Genomic DNA, 11,367 nt, shown 5'->3' on the forward strand with positions numbered 1-11,367 from the left:
AACATGGAATTCTGTGTGTTGGCCAAAAACAATGACAAAACTCATTGTAGATTTTTCCAATGTTGAAGAAGATATGATGGGACCTTAGGTTGTGAATGCCATCCCAATAACATCTATAGATTTGGATCTTAAACTAGAGAGTCTTGGAAAAGCAAAGATGTCATTTTATGGAATGAGGACAAAACACAAGTCATATACAAGGGTTTAGTCATGTATGTGATGCTGGATAGCTATGTAAATTTTGAAGAGCTTGGTGAACTCTATTGATGCAAATTCACAAAAGAATGCATTACATGGACAGTGTGATGAGGTGGATAGTATCAACTTGGTTAAGAGGGCTATCACGCAAGTAACTATTGATAGCCATTTTTCGGCTCTTTGTAATTTCCATAGTGAGTTACCCCACCCTACCAAAATCACCTAAACACTGTGGCTATTTTTACATTTTCATTGTACATAGGCGTGCGTGAGTTAGGGGGCTTTTCCCATATCTTCTTAAAACCCTCAGTTAGCTAGTCATTGGGCTAGTTGAGCCAAAAATTAAAAATTCAAAAATAAGATATATTAAGGCCCATATGTGTGTAAATATTTCATTGTATATAGGGCTTAAATATAAGAAATTTTTATAATTATTTTGGTATTTATTTAAATATTTCTACCTAGGTGTGTGTTATTTGTCTATGTATGCTATGTACATTACCACAATTTGCTTACCATTTTGCATGCTCTTTATTCCTTATAAAAATATCTTCAGACAAGATTCTCTTATTTTTTGTGTGAATCCACTCCTAAGAAAAAACCTCAAAAATACTTTCCACCATCAGTCATTGCCTTTCACTAAATTCCTATTTCTTACAGGTATTATTTCTTACCACTTGTAAATAAATATACATCAATAAAACAAATGAGGGCCCTCTTCATTTAATTCCTTATATTTGCATATATTTATTTTTTATATATTTATAGCCCACACTATTCTAGATTCCATAAATTTCTTATATATACTAGCCTGTCTTTTTTCATCATATCTATGTATTATATTCGAGCATAATCCACAACCATGCACATTTTCAAACCCCTAGGAATCAATTATGTCATGATCTCATGCAAGAAGGGGCTCCTCTTTGGAGCCATATGCAAATTCAATAAAAGAGGGGCCACTGAAGACTTTTTGTGAAGACAAAACAGGTCTTTTGGTGGGATTTTTAATATCCATCTCCACTCCGAATTTGAAGCAGTGGTCAAAAGAGAAAATGTGGACCAAAAGCTGAATAATCGCCTCAAAAATTTTGGTGATTTTTGGAGCAACCACTAGTGAGCTGGGATTTTTTGAGTGGACCCTAGTCTTCCCACTTCTCTCACAAAGTAGCCCTTAGTCCTATCTCACCTCTTTCCACACTTCTACACACACACACACACACACACACACACACATTCCTCTCAATCTCTCACTCAAACCTGCACCTTTCATGGTTTCTCTCACCTTCTTCACCATTAACCTCCCCTCTTACTTCCATAGCTCTCATATGAGCTCTACATGTACATACACCATCTCTATGCCTCTCTCTATTACTTCCAAAGTACAATTCCATCTTACCCCTTCTCTATATACATAAAATTCAGCATATAAACCATTATAAACCTCTGAAAATTGAGAAATATCATCAACCAAATTTTCATTTTCATCGCGGAAATCAACCTTGACGGCGGTGGCATAAAGAAGAGAAGAAGAAGAAGAAGAAGATTATCGATAGTCATTTTGGGAACCTACACAAGTAAGTATTTCTTCAAGCTTCACCATCACAAGGATTTCCTCACTTCATTCAACCATCTTACTTCAACCATCCACCGCATTCTACCCATTGTAAATATATCATTAACTTTCTAGTGATTACTAACACTAACCACTAACATACTAACACAAAATAGCATTGACCTAACCATAAAAGACACCTCACCTCAAGAAATGTGCATAGTAACTCTCTCACTCTCTTTCTCTCTCTCTCTCTCTCTCTCTCTCTCTCTCTCTCTCTCTCTCTCTTTCTCTCCCCTTCCTGAAAACTCTATTTTCACCTTATCTACCATCAATAATGCTCTCTTTTGAGCCCACATCCATGACTCAAGCAGACAAAGAAGGCCCGCAATGTTTTGATATTAAGAAAAAATCATAATCCTGATTTGTTAACTTGTAAATTAGGATTTCCAAAAAATCTTAATGAGGGTCTCCAACCTATAAATAGGCCCCTCTCCTTCTTGTAAAACAACCTCCAATATCTCACATAGCACCCCAACACTCTATGCGTGAGGAGAGACTTAGGTGTAGCAACCACGTGTGAGCTTCACTCTTGGTGTGAGAGAAGCTTTCAAGCTACACATTGCAAGTGAGAGAGCGTGAGTTCAAAATCTCAAAACCACTATTGTATATGTTCCTCCATCATCAATAAATTGAGGTTTGGTGCATCAAAAGCGTGATTCGACGTTCAAATCTTCGTCCTTCCACTGTGCGATACGGTTTAGTGAATTCAAGGTGACTCGTGTATTTTGAGTTCTATCGGTTGATCTTGATTTTAGTTGTTTAGTGTGTTTTTCATTGCCAATTTTGTGTCCATTGTAAGAGGGTATTGTGGTGAGACGTCTCCCACACCCTAAGACAGTGTGTGTGTGTTTTGGCAATGTTTAGCAATCACTAAGCATTGAGTGAGTTTTGTACAAGTTCTACGATAGCATCATAACGAACCATCTCCATTTGCAAGTCAGAAATAAGGTATTACGCAAGATCCATTCCTCTCTCTCTTCCCTTTGCTCTAGCTCTCTCTAGTCCTTTTTGTGTGTGTCTTGGTGTGAGGTTGCTTGTGTGTGTTGTGTGGTGCATCTTCTTGGTTGTGCCAAAATCTCTCTTGCGTCCTAGTTCGCATACCATAACTAGGTGGTGCCCCTTCATTTGTTTGGCTGTGGGTTTATTGTTGTTGTTTCTTGCTTGTGGTTGCCCCAGCCTCAATTGAGCAGCACGGGAGCCTTGAGAGGTGTTTAGAGGTCGCCTCTCTTGTTGCCCGCCCCGGACCGCCTCAATTTTGGTGCCCCCACTGAGGAATGACTTTGTGCTTATTGTTGTTTTATTGCATGAATGCTTGAATTTTAGCATAATCAAGTAGATTATATAAATAATGAAAACTTGTATGGACGAGTTTAATTTCAAGGCAACAAAAATTGATCTAGAATATGGTTTGGATTAGCATAACATAAGAAAGGAAAAAAACATTTTCACATAAGAATCTAGAATTCATGTTGAAAGACCTTTCAAAACTTTGTGTAGTTAGTTGATTTCATGAGAGAAAAGGATTGTTTGGAACTAATCTTTGTGTGGTTCTAGCATTGAGAGACTATGACACGCTATACCTTTGATGATATCCCACTCTTCTTCGGAAATCTAGAAGAAGATGTTGATGATTTTCTTGCTGATTTTAGAATGGTTTGTCGTATCCTTGGTAAAAGGGATGACATTGAAAAAGGGGATTTTCTATTGCTATGCCTTAGAGGCAACGCTGAGCAATGGTTTTGGAGTATGTCTTCTCAGATTGAAGATGGGTATACCCAAATTTCCAAAGCTTTGAAGACCAGATTCTCTAAATTTCCAACAACGGAGAAAGCATGGGCTTCATTAGGGAGACTTCAACAACATGGTGAAGACTACTATGCTTATGAGGATATTTTTTCTCATCAATGGGGAGGATGTGTGTTTAGTTCTACATTTCCAGACTATGTAAAAATGGAGCAATTTATTTCGGGTTTGTCTCCTTTCTTAAAGACTAAGGTTACTTGTAGTGGACCCTCTACCTTTGAAGAAGCGGTCACTATTGCCCGAAGGAAGTTTCACAAGTACTTCTACATCAAAAGTGGTTTCCATCATGCTGGAAGAACCAACCATCATGAAAGTGTTTCTATCAAGGAGTCATCTCCTTTGCCATACTTGTCTCCTTCTACTCCGACAAATGTTGAAGAAGTTACTTACATGCCAATTGATTATTCAAGTGCTAAAGTGTGTGGCCAAGATTCAAATGTGGAATCTCTTTCTTCTACCTTTATCACAAGCATGCAGAAATCGACACAAGATATCTCAAATGGCATTGATGATTCAATAATGGATACATTCAATCTTTTGGTGGAGGATCAATTTCTAGTCCAAGCAGACAAAGCTTTTGTGCAACATGACTCTATGGAGAATGAAGACCTTGAAGGTAACCTTGATCTTATGGAATGTTTTGAGAGTGTATCTGTTCTAAAAGAAGAGAGTGAAGAAGAAGATGAAATCATAGGTGGGGAGATCATAGACCACATTGATCATAAATAGATGATTGTGTACATGGAATGCCAACTCCAAAACAAAGTAGAAGAGTGTGAGTTGAATCCATGTGAGGATAATCTTCAAGAAGTGTTTGAGGATGTTGAAAAGCATTGGTATGACCCATGTATGTTAAGCATGGAGGAACCTATCATGCAAGAAGCCAAAGTTTTCACAAAATCAAACAGTAATCTGTCAACCTTTGAGGTGGTACAATGTGAGGAGTTACAACCTTGCCAAAGGGGGGGCTTAGAAGGGGATGAAGAACATGGGAGAGTAGGAAAAAAATAAAATCATAAAAGGAAACCGTCAGAAGGGTATCATTCTCTCCAATGGTGTTTTAGTGGGTGGCTCTTCATTCATGGGACAATCTCTTAGCAAGAAAATCCAAACTTTTGAAGCCCCAATCATCTTCACATTGGGTTTCACCTCTTCAAAGTCAACTTTTCCTCTCTTCACATATACCTTTCATCGGGGGCACCATACCTTCTTAAGTGGAAGAGGACATGAATACTTGGTGATGAACGGATGTTTCCAAACCTTCTTCATTTGGTTATTTGGTGTATGGAGGTTGCACATTGTGATGCTTCTGGTCTTCATCATAGATGAAAAATTTTTTGATTGCTACATGTGGATATTTCATCAATCAGTACCAAAATCTATTTTCTTCTAATGTGTTGGAAGCAATATAAACCTTCGTCTATTATCTACTTATGTGGTAAACTATTTGCAATACCTTCCAATAGAAGCTAGAAGCATGGATCAAGCTTTCCTAAATCATGAAGGTCACATAATTTTTGACTTGATGAGCCTACCCAGGTTGAATGAATTTTATGAGCTACAGTTCAGGAATTTGCTCTTACAAGCTCTTGAAGATCGTAGCAAATACATCAACTTTATATAGGAGGAAGAGCAACCAATCTTTTATATCACATTCATAGTGATAGATACAATGATGGACAACAATAAAATCTACGGATTTCTTCAACTGAAATCAGTAAGTGATTCCATACCATACATCTCTCTTTGGGAAAGATATTTCAAGATCTTTGATCCTGGGGAGTGCTTATGAAAACTTTCTCAATGGAGGAGGTTTACTCAGTCACGTCATTACATCCTGCTATTGGCTCTGAGAACCTTTCATATCACACAAGGTTTTTTAATCATACAACAAAGGTTCTTCAAAGATGAGAGCAGACAAAGACAGACGTTACACAATCTACATGTTGTATGATTGGATAAATGGTACATGAATGTATCATTATCTAAGGGGGGGGCTAATGATAGCCGTTTTTCGGCTCTCTGTAATTTCCATAGTAAGTTACCCCACCCTACCAAAATCACCTAAACACTGTGGCTATTTTTACCTTTTCATTGTACATAGGCGTGCGTGAGTGATGGGGCCTTTTCTCATATCTTCTTAAAACCCTCAGTTAGCTAGTCATTGGGCTAGTTGAGCCAAAAATAAAAAAATAAAAAATAAGATATATTATAGCCCATTTGTGTGTAAATATTTCATTTTATATACGGCCTAAACATAAGGAATTTTCATAATTATTTTGGTATTTATTTAAATATTTCTACCTAGGTGTGTATTATTTGTCTATGTATGCTATGTACATTACCACAATTTGCTTACCATTTTGCATGCTCTTTATTCCTTATAAAAATATTCACACAAGATTCTCTTATTTTTGGTGTGAATCCACTCCTAAGAGAAAACCTCAAAAATACTTTCCACCGTCAGTCATTGCCTTTCACTAAATTCCTATTTCTTACAGGTAGTATTTCTTACCTCTTGTAAATAAATATACATCAATAAAACAAATGAGGGCCCTCCTCATTTAATTCCCTATATTTTCATATATTTATTTTTTATATATTTATAGCCCACACTATTCTAGATTCCATAAATTATTTATATATACTAGCCTGTCTTTTTTCATCATATCCATGTATTATATTTGTGCATAATCCACAACCATGCACATTTTCAAACCCCTAGGAATCAATTATGTCATGATCTCATGCAAGAAGGGGCTCCCCTTTGGAGCCATATGCAAATTCAACAAAAGGGGGCCACTGAAGACTTTTTGTGAAGACAAAACAGGTCTTTTGGTGGGATTTTTAATATCCATCTCCACTCCGAATTTGAAGCAGTGGTCAAAAGAGAAAATGTGGACCAAAAGCTGAATAATCACCTCAAACATTTTGGTGAGTTTTGGAGCAACCACCGGTGAGCTAGGATTTTTTGAGTGGACCCCAGTCTGCCCACTTCTCTCACAAAGTAGCACTTAGTCTTCTCTCACCTCTTTCCACACTTCTACACACACACACACACACACACACACACTCATTCCTCTCAATCTCTCACTCAAACCTGCACCTTTCATGGTTTCTCTCACCTTCTTCACCATTAACCTCCCCTCTTACTTCCATAGCTCTCATATGAGCTCTACATGTACATACACCATCTCTATGCCTCTCTCTATTACTTCCAAAGTACAATTCCATCTTACCCCTTCTCTATATACATAAAATTCAGCATGTAAACCATGCTTAACTTCTGCAAATTGAGAAATCTCATCAACCAAATTTCCATTTTCATCGCGGAAATCAACCTTGACGGCGGTGGCATAAAGAAGAGAAGAAGAAGAAGAAGAAGATGATCGATAGTCATTTTGGGAACCTACACAAGTAAGTATTTCTTCAAGCTTCGCCATCACAAGGATTTCCTCACTTCATTCAACCATCTTACTTCAACCATCCACCCCATTCTACCCATTGTAAATATATCATTAACTTTCTAGTGATTACTAACACTAACCACTAACATACTAACACAAAATAGCATTGACCTAACCATAAAAGACACCTCACCTCAAGACATATGCATAGTTACTCTCTCACTCTCTTTCTCTCTCTCTCTCTCTCTCTCTCTCTCTCTCTCTCTCTCTCTCCTTCCTCAAAACTCTATTTTCACTTTATCTACCATCAATAATGCTCTCTTTTGAGCCCACATCCATGACTCAAGCAGACAAAGAAGGCCCGCAATGTTTTGATATTAAGAAAAAATCATAATCCTGATTTGTTAGCTTGTAAATTAGGATTTTCAAATAATCTTAATGAGAGTCTCCAACCTATAAATAGGCCCCTCTCCTTCTTGTAAAACAACCTCCAATATCTCACATAGCACCCCAACACTCTATGCGTGAGGAGAGACTTAGGTGTAGCAACCACTTGTGAGCTTCACTCTTGGTGTGAGAGAAGCTTTCAAGCTACACATTGCAAGTGAGAGAGCGTGAGTTCAAAATCTCAAAACCACTATTGTATATGTTCCTCCATCATCAATAAATTGAGGTTTGGTGCATCAAAGGCGTGATTCGACGTTCAAATCTTCGTCCTTCCACTGTGCGATACGGTTTAGTGAATTCAAGGTGACTCGTGTATTTTGAGTTCTATCGGTTGATCTTGATTTTAGTGTTTTAGTGTGTTTTTCATTGCCAATTTTGTGTCCATTGTAAGAGGGTATTGTGGTGAGAGGTCTCCCACACCCTAAGACAGTGTGTGTGTGTGTTTTGGCAATGTTTAGCAATCACTAAGCATTGAGTGAGTTTTGTACAAGTTCTATGATAGCATCATAGTGAACCATCTACATTTGCAAGTTACAAATAAGGTATTACGGAAGATCCATTCCTCTCTCTCTTCCCTTTGCTCTAGCTCTCTCTGGTCCATTTTGTGTGTCTCTTGGTGTGAGGTTGCTTGTGTGTGTTGTGTGGTGCATCTTCTTGGTTGTGCCAAAATTTCTCTTGCGTCCTAGTTCGCATACCATAACTAGGTGGTGCCCCTTCATTTGTTTGGCTGTGGGTTTATTGTTGTTGTTTCTTGCTTGTGGTTGCCCCAGCCCCAATTGAGCAGCACAGGAGCCTTGAGAGGTGTTTAGAGGTCGCCTCTCTTGTTGCCCGCCCTGGACCGCCTCACTATGATAGATCAAACTCCATTGCAATGCTATGTAGAATCCTAGAACATGCACATTTGTGATGGTGACTATGACAGTATTGAGGGTTCAATGCAAGTTGAGGAGGTGCATTTCACAAACAAGAGAAGGTATAAGTTTATTAAGAGAATTCCCAAAAGGAAAGAATCACCGGCTTCTAATTTTTACGTGTCTATGGAATCCATACACCGTGTCTCATGTATTGATTGTTGTAAAGATAAATGCTATCAACTTGCATATCGTAGCATTGTACTTGATATATGCGAAGATGTTTTGGGGTAAATCTCAAGAGACTCGAACAAACCATGTTTACAATCTGCTCTCTATGTCTTGGATCACAGAGTCATAAACAAAATATGTTTATGATGTGCTCTTTATGTCTTAGACCACACACTGAAAAACAAATAATATCAGGGAATGAATTCAAGCTAAACGAGATGGTTGTGTGTTGTAAAGCATGGTATGAGATACACGGAATCCCTAAGACATCATTTTATTGATACAAAGAGAAGTTTGAAGCTAGTGTGCGTCAGTATATGCATGTGAATACAGGTAAAGTTAAGAGTATCTTAGAGCATATTAGCATGGCTATACCACTACTTCAAGATTTTGTGAGCATAAACTCTAACAAATGCCTAATAAAAGTAGAACTTTGTTGGATGGGTCAAGGGATACTCAACTCAGAATACCAAAAACAGATAAGCGGTTGGACATATTGAATTATATGAATTCAACGAGGGTATGAAAAGAAGCTATCAAAATTTTCATTTTCAAGGATTTGGATTCAGGAGACATGTGGCATTAACAAAGAAGAGTGAGTTCTCGAAGAGCAACATATGTATCTCATTAAAGGCTACTTTGATGTGGCTCATTCATCGTCAAGAATGACACCATTATTTTGTGATTCAAATTGGAAAAGATAGCCAAGCATTGGTGGAAAGACCAATGTAATGAGAACAACGTCAACCCAAAAACAACAACTTGGGCTTACCTTAAGACACAATTAAAGAACTATCAAAACAAGGTATATCAACTGGACCGCATGAATGAGTTTCTTAATTGTCCCCAAGGAACCAAAGACCTAGAATCATACTATCAACACTTCTTGACCCTCATCAAGTATGCTCCGGCATGGATGACTCAAGAAGTCAAAGTGGAACGATTTGTGTTGTGTTTATACAATCCTATGAAGCCTAGACTTCAAAGTCTTTGACTGATAAATTTTATCGGTTGTCTTGACGTGGATAAATCCATTGAACATAAACTATCTAATAGGAGAAAGAAAAATTCAAGGCCTATGCATGTTCATAAGATTAAGCGACCTAGTCTTGAAGATGAGCAAAGATCTAGAAACTCACAACAAAGAAGGGAGAATTAATTACGTATAAAGGCTAGGCAAGATCATCTTTGGTACACTTTCCTTGACGCTGACCATTAGTGTAGAGATTGCCTATTTAAAGATTCAATATTTACAAGATCAGCCAATAATTATGAGCCCAAGAACAAGAGCCTAAACTGGAATTTCAAGAGTTTTAGACCTAGACCACATGCATCTTAGCGAAACTTCAATCAAACTGAAAGACCTCTTCAAAATCAGGAAAATTTTAGACGAACAAATCCACCTTTTATGAGAAATGGGCCAATCAATAACAACAATAATCTGAATAACTTCAACTAAAAAGCTTGTATAGGAGGGGAAATCAATGACCTCAAGGGAGAGCTCAAGTCAACAGAGCTCAGGCTGTTAGAGGCGATGGAAATCTAGCAAATGCGTATGTTCAGGCAACAATAGAACATCATGGAGTTAATGAATAATTTTCAATAATTCAAACCCCAAGGTATGCATTTTACCTTATTGATCAATTTTGGGAGTAAACATTCTTTTATCTTCCTAAATGCATTAGACATCTCATTTTGCCTAAACACCCTGATATTGACCTCACAATGGAGTTAGCTATGGGTAGCAAAGAAAAATCTTCTTGGTGACATGAATTTTTTTCTAGTGGCTACAACACTTTAGCTCATTTTAGAGTCCTACCCAAGAACAAATGATAGAATTTTAGGGATTGATTGGCTTAAATTAAATGATGCTCAATTACATTGCAAAAATTCTTCATTAACTTTTGTAAATGAGCATAACTTAACAGTTAGCCACTCAAGTTTAGGTGTTTCTGACTTCTTCTCCATTGGGTTAAGCTTTACTGTATAAATCATCTCATTGTTTCTATAGCTCTTCATTAGTTTAGTGAAGCTCACGAGTTGAATTTTAGGCCCGGGGGATTCACCATGGAAAAATTACCGCACCACGTAAGTGCAGGGGAGGGGTTTTTTTTTACAAGTTACATAAGCGTATAAGTTAGGGGTAGGCCCCCAATAATTTATCTCTTAAGCTTAGAAATAAGGGAGGGGGGTATCATATTTATGGGGGCCGGGGGACCTGACCCGATTGATTACTTGTTGTAACGATTGGTCATCAATATGCACTAGAACTCGAATGAATTTAGGGGATGTTTTTTATTAGGTCACACATCAAATTTTGCATCAAGCAGGTCATAGAGATAAGGGCTGATTTGGAGAAGTGCAAGGTTAATTTATACACCAGCTTTGGATGGGTCAAAATTGGAGAAATAGCCAGAGTACAGACTGATCATCGAGCACATAGTTTGAAAGTCAAACTAAAACACATTGAGGATACATCTAGTTATCAACAGAAGTGGTTCCTTAGTACTTTGCCAGTCACTATGCTAATTTGACTAGTTTTACTTAGTTAGATCATGTCAAGCCCAAATCTTATATGTAAGATAGGGATATGATAGTTTTCTTCATTAATTGTCTTATAAGCGTAGAAAGGGGGGTCATATTCCCTAATATGAGTGGTATATAGGGGTTTTATCAAAGTTTTGTGCTCGCAGGTGGCGTCTTGTTTTGTATATAGAGTGAATCCCCCGGGATTTTAGGTTGTTTCCATTTTTTGGTAACGGTAACCTTGTGTTTCCTAAAGAACTCTGAGAGTTACCATGTAAAATCAATC

The sequence above is a fragment of the Adiantum capillus-veneris genome, chromosome 10 (genome assembly GCF_014529385.1).
Source record: "Adiantum capillus-veneris isolate H3 chromosome 10, ASM1452938v2, whole genome shotgun sequence".
Classification (NCBI taxonomy): Eukaryota; Viridiplantae; Streptophyta; class Polypodiopsida; order Polypodiales; family Pteridaceae; genus Adiantum; species Adiantum capillus-veneris.